This window comes from Sphaerodactylus townsendi, linkage group LG03 (genome assembly GCF_021028975.2).
Source record: "Sphaerodactylus townsendi isolate TG3544 linkage group LG03, MPM_Stown_v2.3, whole genome shotgun sequence".
Lineage (NCBI taxonomy): Eukaryota > Metazoa > Chordata > Lepidosauria > Squamata > Sphaerodactylidae > Sphaerodactylus > Sphaerodactylus townsendi.
Window position 1 is genome coordinate 40617137 of NC_059427.1, and position 12272 is coordinate 40629408.

General features: G+C 42.9%; 1 protein-coding gene across 5 annotated transcripts in view; it reads left to right on the plus strand.

Moving 5' to 3' along the window:
• The window catches only part of LOC125428294 (contactin-4), a 679975-nt gene that overhangs the window by 130116 nt on the left and 537587 nt on the right, over window positions 1-12272 (plus strand). Inside the window, exon 3 of one of the 5 annotated variants that reach the window (XM_048488126.1) lies at window positions 3237-3298. The exons of the other annotated variants lie outside the window; for them this stretch is intronic. The gene's annotated coding sequence lies outside the window, so the exon portion shown is untranslated. The remainder of the gene's footprint in view (window positions 1-3236; window positions 3299-12272) is intronic. 5 annotated transcript variants of the gene reach the window in all.

The window sequence follows — 12272 nt, forward strand, 5'->3', positions numbered from 1 at the left end:
TCAGGTTTAGGGTAGAGGCACTGTTGTCTTAGAAACACAGCACCCCCACCCACCATGTGTCAGTCTGATAGCGTTGCACCTAAACTCATAAAGGGTAGGCACAAAGCCAGTGCTGAGGGAACACTGTTCCAGAACCTAGGGGCAATCACAGAAAAAGCCCCACATGGACTTACATTCAGAATTAATGTGGGGTTAACACAGACATTCTTCAATGTGGAAGAGGTGGTGAAAAACGCATTTGCTGAAATCTAAGGTGTGTGTTTTTGCAGAAGAGAATGTGTGTTATGTTCCATGCAGTTGCATCTGTATTCATCTATATTATCTCTTTGCAAGTGTGCCTACGTATGCCTACTGTGATTCCATGGAATCTGACCCTCTGAAGATGCCAGCCGCAGATGCAGGCGAAATGTCAGGAGAAAATGCTACTAGAACATGGCCATGCATTGACATATAAAGCCCTAAATGGCTTGGACTCTGACTATCTGTAGGAGTGCCTGTGCCATATGCATCTGCCTGTACCAGACAGTGCTCTGGATATCTCCACAGGCCTGTGGACTGGATGACAGGCGCCCCTGCTCTCCCAAGGTTGAGGAGCAGAGTAGAAAGGGCAATGGAATATCTAGGACTCCTTCTCTGCAAGCTATCTCTATGTACCCCCCAAACCATAGTGCCCCTTGCTCATCAGCACTGGAATGTAGCCCCCAGGCATCCCTCTTCCTCCCTGCCCAGGCACATGGCCCCAATCAGCCAACCTCCTGACAAGCTCCTAGATTAGACACCACCTCAAACCATGCTGGCTGGCTGGAAGGCAGGACAGGACCTCCATCACCAATTTAAAAGAAGGATGCTGGTGAACTAATCTCCTGTCTCCTGCTGAGGATTACAGTCTTCTCTCCCAGGGTTATCCTCTCAACCCAGCCTTGTGGGCCACCAACATTGACCACCACGCCCAGCTGCAGAGGCAAGGGTGGGCAGATCAGGTGGTCTCCCCTTGGTACCCAACTGCTAGCCAGAAATATTTCTCCCAACTCATGTTTAGCTATAAGACCACCTACACCACCCTACCTCAAATCAATTAAAAAGGGCCCTTCCCACCCCCACTAGTCCCCCCCCCCATGCCTTTGTGCCACCACCTCTTGGCTGCTGGCCTTAGAACCAGGATGCCTCTTGTAGGCTGAAGTGACCCGACCCTGAAACAGGTGAAATTTGTCACAGCTACAACCTTCCTCTTCCCTCCCCAGCGCAGAAGCAGCATTCCTCTTGTAGGCACAGCAAGGCCCACTTACCTGCCTCACACCTGCAGTAGGTGAAATTTGTCAGGAGTGAGTACAGTAGAGCTACAGCCTTCCTCTTCCCTCTCTGGCAGAGTAGCAGAAGCTCCTTGATTTTTCCACAGCTCCCAGGGGGCAGTACTACTTGCTTTGGGAATCCCTAATCTAAATGATAATGACTGAGTCTGTTAAAGAATTTTCCTCTTTCAATAGACACATGTATGGTTATATAAGCTTGGAACAAGCTGTGTCAAGTTTCAGTTCAATGGCTGAATCATAAACTGTTCAAAAATAAGGATTTTAATGGAATGTCTGACAGATTCTTTACGACAGTATTGCTGCTAAGAGGACTATAATATACAGTGTAATGCAACATTGGTTCATGCAGTAAACAATCAAAAAAGCTTTTCCTGTGTCTTGGCTCTCCAGGAAGACTACCCTCATAAATGCCCTTTATTTGAAGCTGAAAAGGCACGTATTGCTGTGCCAGTACACCTTTCGATAAACACCATGAATTGAAAATAACATTGTGTCCACTTATTATGTTCAGACTAATTTATTTTAAATGTGTGAGAGTTAGGGTTGTACATTTTAACTGGTTCAGTTGATAGACTAGTCAAAAGGTATACTTAACTGTACAATCTCTTATTCTGGCTCAAACCCTGATTGATTGCAGTGTCCCTAGGTTGGTGTAATTCCTTATAGGACTGCTAGTGGAGGCCAGTTGCCAAGATCAGAATTTGATTCTTTGATGTAGCTGTTCTTGGATTTTCTTTTACAGGGATGAACAAACCACTGGACTTGATTCAGATCTGAGCTTGGTAAATTGAGCTGCTTTGCAAAACATCCCCTCTTTTCTAATGCTACTTTTTGAATTTCACTCACAGGCATTGGTTCCTTCCAACATCTTTCCCCAACCCCACTAACTGCTGCGGCATCTGTCATGCAGTAGGCAGATGGGCAAGAGAATGCAGAACATATCTCCCCTGTCTCTTCCCCAGGCATTTATTTATATATTTAATTAGTTACATTCTGTATCGTACACCTTTCTTACTGAGACATAAGGCAGATCACACAATGTAATTCAAATACATTTTGGATGGGTTGAATTATCAATGGGAAGGTTAGACAAGTGCTCCTCCTTTGAAGTCAAACGAAGTGCATGGTATACAGAGAATAATGGGAAATGTAAACTCTCAACGTGTGTGATGCTTACCTGGTTGTTATACCAGCAACTTCTGCAGTGGAAGGAAAAGTTGAAGGGATGGGGGGTGGGGGATAAAGGAATGCCAACTGAGGAAGTACAAACTTTGAATTGTGTTGGTATTCATAATATTTTCATGATGCGTTGCTTTTGAATAATGAGTGTTAATTTTCGTTTCTTACATTTTAAATTATATGCCAGTATTTCCAAATAGCACAGTATTTATGTGCATACTTAAAAATTTATTTTAATGTATTACAATATATTTTAATGTGTGAGTTCAGTAGGTTTTAAAAACTTTGTGAATAGTTGGTGCCTAAATTGAACTTCATTTTCCTTTTTTTAAAAAATTACTGGATTAAAATTTATATTTTTTTCCGTTTTAAGGACTTTAGGGCAACTGTTTATGGTAAAACTGGACATCAGTACATTTTGAACATGACGTACAGTAACTTGAAAGCTTTTTAACATAAAGTTGTACACCCAAGGGGGGAGGCACTTTGTAGAATCAGAATCTAGCGATTGTTCTTTTCACCTGAAACAAATTAACATCTCATACGCAAAATACTGCATTTGTTGTTGCAGTTTTTATGTATAACAGTTTGTTGTGCTAAAGGCTTGTGTTTCCTGTGATTGCCAAAGCATTCCTTATTGTACCACCCTCCACAATGTCATTTGGTTCTAGTAAGTGGCCTCACTTTACTTGTGTTTCAGATGCTTCATTATGTTTAATCCCTAACAGTTTTTCTTATCCATTGTAGCTGCTGTGAAAGAAATTGGAGTGGTTATACTCTGTGTTTTGATGCAGTTAAAAAAATGGAAGGTAGGAGAAAGTAGACCAAACACGGCATGCTAGTAATTTCTCTAAAACTGTTGGTGTTTCAGCACTGTGAATCTATATCCTGGTGAGATGTCACTGCTTCTTGCTGTCAAGGAAGGGATATTTTTTGAATGTTTTCTTTTCATAGGTTGTAAGACATTAGTTGAGAAAGTTCCAGTGTGTAGCATCTCCAATGGGTGGGGGGGAGGGAGGGGGATCAGATGATGATGAGGGAAACCCCTGCCTGAGACCTGGAGAGTTGTTGCTAGTGAGGAAAAATGCTAACTTTAAACAAGGGTTCTTAGCTGGTGTACAGCAACTTCATGTTAATGTCATTTTTGCACTATTTTTGTACTTTAAAAATTACTAATGTATTATCTAGTGCAGTATCAATGAAGGGGTGTGTGTGTGTGTGTGTGTGTTTTGTGTGTGTGTGTTGGCCGGGAGGAAGGGAGTACTAGAGCTAAGTCACATTGCCATTTGTCAGCCTCTGTACAATCTCTGTTGTTCTGTAGAAAAAGTACGCTATGAACAGACAGTATGTGCAATCAGAATAGCTCCCAAGTTCTGTCACAACCTTAGAAATACATAAAAAACAGACTGTATGATGAGTGCTGATTAAAGGAACTTCCAAAAACCTTTAAACACCTGTTTGCAGGTTTATTCCTGTGATGCTTATCTTTTGGACACAGTTGATTTTAAAACTATTCTTGGGTTATCTTTCCCTTAGTAGGTCAACTTGGAAGTAACACCCTCGTGTCTTTAGATTGCAGTCCTGAGCCCATTGTTCTGTATTCATGCTGTTCTTCAATATGTTTGATATCTGTTTGTATTATCTATCTATATATAAAAATCTATCAGTGCATTTTTTTGCTGACAGGTAATCTCCTAAACTACTGGACCGATTGCTTTGAAATTTTCACGTCGCATTCACGTGCGGCCAGGTTTCCATACTGTTTCCACAGCTCCTGTTGTGTACATGTCACAACTGTGCCCGTTATTGTGTACATGCCACACCTGTGACAGTTGGAACCACAGTTCTGTTCCGCAACAGCACCATCTGCTGGCCATCAAATCAACACCCTCTGATACAAGCGAACCAACCATGCCTTCCTTGAAAACTGCTGCCATCTGGAGTGAAAAAGATGGGGTCCGCCATCTGGACATGGCCTACCCACCCTAGCGGAGGAAGGGAAAGGTGAGGGAGGGTCCGGGGGTTTGCTGGACCAAACGCTGTAAAATTTGAACACAGTGTAGCTCATGCCTCCCAGCATGTTTTAAGCTAGGTAATTTGCCAGCAAGGGAAGGGAGTGAAAGAGACAGGGTCCGCCACCTGGACATGGCCCACCCACCCTAGCAGAGGAAGGGGAACGTTAGGGAGGGACAGGGTGGGGTGCCATGCAAGGGGATGGGCCCCTTGCCCCTCCCCTCCCTTGCAAGTATTGTGCAATGACACATGTTTGAACCGTTCGCTTCCCCTTTTCTTTCTTTTCCACTTCACCAGACTGAGCCACAGCAATGCGTTTCATTTTAGGTTTACATTACCTTTCATAAGCATACAGTTCATCATTGTGTTTTAAGTGCACAGGTGCAGACCAGTCACAGAGAACTGATTGGAAGGCTTCTAGAAACTTCAGAGCACTTGGAGCACTCTCCCCCTTCCCCTCTGAAGCTGAGAGTAGGCTGGCTTCCCACCCAAACAGTCACATGAAAGGAGGTGGGGAGAGCGCTCATGCCTCAGGTCTGTGTTCATTGTTGTGGCGAGAGGACCTGCCTTAGCGGAATGTTTCAATTTACTCAGGATTTTTTCTTCGCATTGACAGTGGCATTATTCAAAAAGTGTTCCAAATGTGGAATGAAGGTGGCACAGAATAATGAGTATGATGAATGTCTCTTCTGTCTTGGTAAGACACGTGTCTCTGATTCATGTCTGTCTTGCTGCCTTTTTCACTTCAAAGGCTAGACATGAAAGGGCTTCTAGGCTTAAGGCTGCCTTCTAGTTAGTCTTCAAAGAGGACTCATATGCCTTTGGCTTCTTCAGTCCCAACAGTTCCTTCTGGGCCATCTTCTGATTTGTCTTTAGTAGACACAAACTACTTTAAAGTCCTCTGTTAAAAAGGCCAAAATGAAGGTTAAAAATACCTCTCAGGCTCCCTGACCGCAGAACTTGTCATTGACACATCCACAGTTCCTGGTTTATCCACTGGAGGTCTCTTCTTGATGTTGATCACCATTGCCTTCTCAACACCAAGGCTCATTGCTAATACATCAGTCTGACTCTCTGGTTTGTCAGTTTCTTCTCGGTGTCAATCTCCATCATCTTCTTAACGCCAAGATCCTGCGGGTCCATGCTGTTCATCTCCTCAACATCAATAGTTGCAGTCTCTTCCATGTCAGAGGCCCTGCCGTAGTCATGGTTGGAGTCCAGGAGTCTCTCATTGAGGCTTCTCTCACTGTCAATCATTGCTGTCTAATGTAATGGACCTGCCATCCTTGCCAACGCACAGCTCCTATGTCAACTAATGAAACCTTCCCCACTGTTCAGCTGAGATTCATCTCCCTCATTAAGAGATGATGTTTTCAAGGTCCCCCTGCCACTCTTGGATCGAGAGAAAAGGTTGATGTTGGTAAGTCATTTGACTTATCAACTGCAAGGTTTCCATCATCCTTGTAAATCTTCCTGTTTGTAATCTTTGGGGATATATATGACCTATGCACCCACTGGGACTTGCCTCCTCTGTGTCACATCTCTTCTCATCATCCAAGATCAACTGTCCAACATCCTTCAGTATCAAAACATGATGTCTCTGTTTCATTGCATTGCTGTCAAGATCCCATCAACAGTCACTGTTCCACGTCCAATGTTGAATCTGAGGACATTTGTATGTCTTCTCCTAAATACAATGTTAGTGATCCATCGCCATTTTCTCCAATAGAGGACTCAAGCTTTACTCAGAGCAGTTGATTCAAATGGTTATAGCCTTGGACTTTGTTCAGTTGGATCTGAGATGTGGTCATGAGTGTCCTCTATGGTGCTGGTATGGGTTCAGTAGTCCTCCCTTTAATTAAAGGCATCTGAGAAATTGCTGAGGGGGTGTGGGCTAGGTCTTACTCTAATAAAGACTCTACCCAAAAATGGAGAACATGTATAAAACTAAACAGCAGGGATCTGAATGTCTGTTTTGTCAGCCAACACTAATTCCATAATCACAGATATTCTCCCCTCATATTACAGACCAGTTCACATTCATCCCCCATGGATAAAGAGGGGAGGAAATAGGACACTTTGAGTCAAAAAGTGTACTCCTCTGGTGCACTAGGTCTCAGAGTTTCCAGTTTCGCTGCAGTGATAGGTCACTATCAAATGTTCCTTTGGGAATACATGTCACAGCTAATCAACCTCTTACTAGAGGATAAAAAGACTCTGGGTAGGGTCTTATTTGCTGAGGGTTCTAGACTAGTAAAGCAGCAGTTACATCTGCAGGACATATGACTAAAAGTGCCAGTAGGGCCATGGCCCTCAGAAATGTTTTGAGAAGACACACTTGGATCATTATCCCCTGACACTAGTGCCAGAGTCAAAGATTTTCCTTTTTTTTAAAGCAAGGAAACAGACACCATATTAGACAGAATCAGGAAAAGTCACCTCACTGCACAGTTGTTGGGTATTATCTCCTAGAGCACTACATCTTTCAAACAAAGGTACCGTATATACTCGCGTATAAGTCGACCCGCATATAAGTCGAGGCACCTAATTTTACCACAAAAAACTGGGAAAACTTATTGACTCGCGTATAAGTCGAGAGTGGAAAATGCAGCAGCTGCTGGTAAATTTCAAAAATAAAAATAGATGCCAATAAAATTACATCAATTGAGGCATCAGTAGGTTAAATGTTTTTGAATATTTATTTCAAAGAAAAACAGTAAACTGTCTCTGTAAAGATATGAATTGGAAAAAGAGGGGTCAACAAGAAACAATATGGTGCTTATCAACAATAGCACTTTAAAAGTATAAAAACCTTGAGGTCAACCAGCAGCCAAGCTAAAACACCCAAAGAGTTAAAATCCTCCAAAAACTGGACTCCTCATCATCATCTGTAATGTCCAAATGTAACCTTAAGCTTAGATTTTAAGAGGGATATTATCAGAAATGGAAAATCTACTATTAGCTGCCATTTGTAGCAAACAATGGGGGGATGGGGCATCCCTTGCACAGGGTCCAATAACCTTGGATCCCCTGACCCAAACTTCACCAAACTACTGGCTTTAATGGTATCATAAGAGAGACCTCTCCTGATTAGATTGACCAGCCAGGTTTGAAGTGAAGAGATTTGGATTCAAGAAGAAAGGGTCCAAAGTTATGGACCCTCAAAAGGGTAGCCCCATCTACTAATAGCTCCCATTGAAAATAATGGGGAATGGGGGCATTTCATTTGGGGATCCATAACTTTGGACCCCCTGAACCAAACTTCACCAAACTTGGCTGGTATCATCAGGAGTGACTTCTGAGGGTACCCTGAAATTTTGGTGCCACTAGCATAAAAACTGCGCCCCCTGCTGGCTGGCAAAGTAAAAACACACACAAATTTTAATGACCCGCATATAAGTCGAGGGGAGCTTTTTCAGCATTAAAAATGTGCTGAAAAATTCGACTTATACATGAGTATATACGGTATTTTCCACATTGTTCTACCCCAGGGGTAGGGAACCTTTAACACTCAAAGAGCCATTTGGACCCTTTTTCCAGGGGAAAAGAAAACACTTGTAGCCACAAATAATTTTTGACATTTAAAATAAAGATGACACTATATATATAGGGGTTTTTTAACCTTTTACTCCGCTCATTCTGAGAAGCGCATGGATGCGCCCGCCCTGCTGCCTGCAGGAGGCTGGAACCTTGAGAGATGTAAGCCAAGGCCGCTCGGCCTCTCGGCCGCTGGGAAAGGCACCCACCCCGCCTCCAACAGGCGGGTGAAGGGTGAAGCCAGCAGGCAGCGTGCCCAGCCGACCATGGGCAGTTGGTGCACCCCTCTGCTGCCTGCACTGCACGGTGAGTGGGCAGGGGGATGGGGGCGAGGCTGCTCGGCTGCGTGGAGCCACACAGTGCAGTGGAGCAGAAGAGTCAGCATCGCGTCTCGAGCCATAGGTTCCCTGCACCCTGTTCTGCACTCCAGATTACTCCTATAATGAACCATGCTATCCTGTGCTACTCAAACAATCCTATTTAGGTCTCCATCTGTTCCTCAACAACAAGATAAATGTTTCCAGCAGAGGAAGAAGTGGAGACAAGGTAGTCAGACCCCTGGGGATCCCACATCTATGGAAAGCAGACTGCCTTACTACAGGGCTCAGAATGTAATTTTCGGGACTGGTTGACTGTTTTCTGACTGTTGGTCACTCATCACTCAGGATCATTGGGTGCCTTCTATAATAAAATTTGGTTACCAGTTATACTTTAAATGTATCCCTCTCTGTTTCTCTCCACCACCTCCCATCAAGTGTTCTTCATCTCTGTTAGCAGCTGAGATTTCCGTTCTGCCGCAAAAGGGTGTCATCAGTCAACTCAGTCCACCCTTTTCTGAAAAGGAATTTTATTACAGATATTTCCTCATTAAGAAGAAGGGTGGTGATAAGAGGCTTATCCTAAGCCTCAGATTTTCCAATAGGTTTTTGCCTATATCTAAGCTCTTCCACAGTGGTGAAGGAAGAACTGAAGAAGGAGTGTTCTTCCTGCCTTCACTCATGTGACTGGGCAGGAAGCCAGCTTGCTCAGCTCCACTATGAAACTTCTAGAAGCTTTCTGGTCAGTTCTTTGTATCTAGCCTGCACTGGGGCAGTCCCATGCATGCCTGCAAAGAAGACACTTGATGAACCACAATTACACGCAAGTGCAACTTTGTTTTTTCCCTCCTATTCACTTCCCCTTTTGTTTGTTGCTTCTTTGATTTGGATTTTATATTGCTTTGTCCTGCTTTATGATTTCTGTACGCTTCCATATGTTGGAATGGATTTTGGCTGATGACAAGAGGATCACAGTTAAAAAAGGATCATTGGGGAACTGCCTCTGTTTAACCCGCCTATGTTATATCCATGACACCTTGAACAAGTATTTTTACAAAATTCTTTGACTGATTTGCAGTTTTGCTTGAGATATGTATAACACTGTAAAAAGTTATGTATAACATTGTAGAAAGATATGTATAACATTGTAAAGCTTGAGATATGTATAACATTGTAAAAAGAGAAAAGCATTGTAAAAAAAGAAACAGAAATTTCAGTGTATGAAACAAAACCTCTGTTTGACTTTAGAAAATATGAGAGCTATCTGGAATGAATTTTCTCCTTATTCTATGTAGTTTAGTTCTAAAAAGTGTTCACTTGCTCAGTGATAGATTTGAGTAAATGCCACATGTTCCATGGATATCCTGCAGGGAGAAAGTAGTATGGTTAGTGATTAATATATTTGCATTAACTGAGCTGAAATTAATGTTGTACAGAAGGAGCAGGTATCCTTCTGGGAGATGGAATTCTCTCACACAATAGTAGCTTCTTAGCTGCCACTTTCATGTTCTTACAGGAGTGTAGAAAATGACACTTCTGGTTCTCTCCCCCCCTCCCAATTCCTCAGCGTGATTTGTTTTCTAATTATTTGGTCTGTGATGTTTGAACATGCAGATGAGTATAGGCTCTTATCCAAAAATATAATGAAACTGTATCTCCTTAAAGGTCATTTTAACGCAGGGTTTGGGTAATGTTTTGAATCTTCTTTAGAGTTTAGGGTTCAGTTGAATTTTAGAAAGATGCAATGTACTCCCCCCCCCCCCGAGAAAAACAAAGAAATCTGTACAGAATGTTTAGATCGGGAATATCCACATGAAGCCTGCTGTGTGACCTTTGGCCAGCCACAGTTCTCTCAGCACTCCCCTAGCCAATGCAGGGGCAGGCAATTTCAAGCCACCTCCAAACATTTTTTGCCTTGAAAACCCTAGAGTTGCCATAATTTGGCTGTGACTTGACAACACACACACACATCCAGTCAAAGGAAAGGTAGACACAGGTGTAACCTTCATATATGCACATTTGGGTTTTTGAGATGGCATTAAGAACATACTTTTGATTATTGGTTTTTGAAAATTAAGGCATTTTGTGGTTGACCATGAAAAACATTTAGATTTGTATCAAATATTTGCAGATGCATAGGTAAAAACTGGTTCTGGTGGGTTTTCCGGGCTGTGTGGCTGTGGTCTGGTGGATCTTGTTCCTAACATTTCGCTTCCATCTGTGGCTGGCATCTTCACAGGTGTATCACAGAGGGAAGTCTGTTATAAGAGAAGTCTGACACAGTGTATTACAGACTTCCCTCTGTGATACACCTCTGAAGATGCCAGCCACAGACGCAGGCGAAATGTTAGGAACAAGATCCACCAGACCATGGCCACACAGCCCGGAAAACCCACCAGAACCAGTTGAATCCGGCTGTGAAAGCCTTTGACAATACATACATAGCTAAAAAGTTCGACCTAATGAAATCAATTAAATTTCAGGGCACTGTTTAAAATTATGGTTTGGATGTTTTGGGTCTCTTCTGCAAGGGTAGATCCTATCTCTGTTTTGCTAAGGCATTCTTCAAGGGCCAAATACTTTATTTTTAAGAGACAAAGGCTTTCTCTCATGGAAAAAGGATATCTGTTGAAGGATGTTTGAAGGGAGTCATAAGATCCACCCCTACTTGAAATCCCAGTGACTTACGGGCGGTATAATGTTATATTCTTTGTACTTTATGATCTGTTCAAAAATGAGATTAGTTTTTCTTTGTATTTAAGATAGAAATGTGTACCCAGAAGGAATTATATTGAAAATCTGAAATAACAATGTTAAAGCACATCATACAAGCTGAAATATTAATCAGTGGTGATATGACTCAAACTACCAAGTCAGAAAAGAAGAAACACAGTGACAGTTTTCTATTAAGCTAATGCTGGAAAGTCTTCCAGGCTGGAAAAAGAATTTGGTGTGTATGTATACCATTTTCTTTACTTAAATTCTAAAAAGCTCATAAATGGGCTTTTTAAAAATGAAAAATATTATACTTGGCATAGGCCGTTTCCGCACGGGCGAAATATGACGTCGTGGCAACGGAAAAAGAACCGCCATAGCGAGAGCGTTATGCAGCATGGCTATTGAGTCGCGCATTGGCGCCGTCGTAGCAACTAAACGGTAGCGAAAGAGCGCCGCGGTATTCCAGCAGCTTTTAAACCCACTCTTTTTCCCCATGTAGCGCGTCGGCGGCGCACTTTTCGTACCGAACAGCGCCCGCGGAGCCGTCCTCCAACGGCGCCTGCCAAAGCGATCTCCCGCAGTAGCGGCGGCCATTTTGGGAGGGCTAGACGCCAGCGGCCCTTGATGGTGAGGTCAGCGGCGCTGCGCTTTAAGCGCTTCCCGTCACGAACCGACATTTATCTCTGCCCGGGGCTGCGGGCGCCCGCAGTTCCATATAATCTGTCGCGAGCGCTTTTGGTGTCGCAATTTGCGACGTCATCGCGTCGCTGCTTTTGGCCGTGCGGAAACGGCCATAGAGATTATTTGTCTAGCTAATAAAAGAACCATCTGAAATCTATCCTCAAGTGAGGTAAATTGTTTTTTTAGAAGTAGTACAGTAGCCTCTTCATTTAAGTTTGCATTTTGTGTTAGAGGTTGTATCAATTATTTACAACTTTGTAGACATGACAGTATACTGATAGGTCAGTTCCATTAGGATTTCTAAATCTTCCTTAAACCACAGGGCTACATGGTTCCTTTATGTATCTGATGCTGCTTAAGGCACCCGGGGGCAATAAAACCTCTTAAAATATTCCTACAGAAAAATGATGAGGCCAATTATTGTACAGTCTATAATCTGTTGTTTCTGGGCAGAGTGACTTAGAGATTGGTAGCAAACCAACCCCAGGTCATCTTGAATAACTCATCTGCCCTAGAC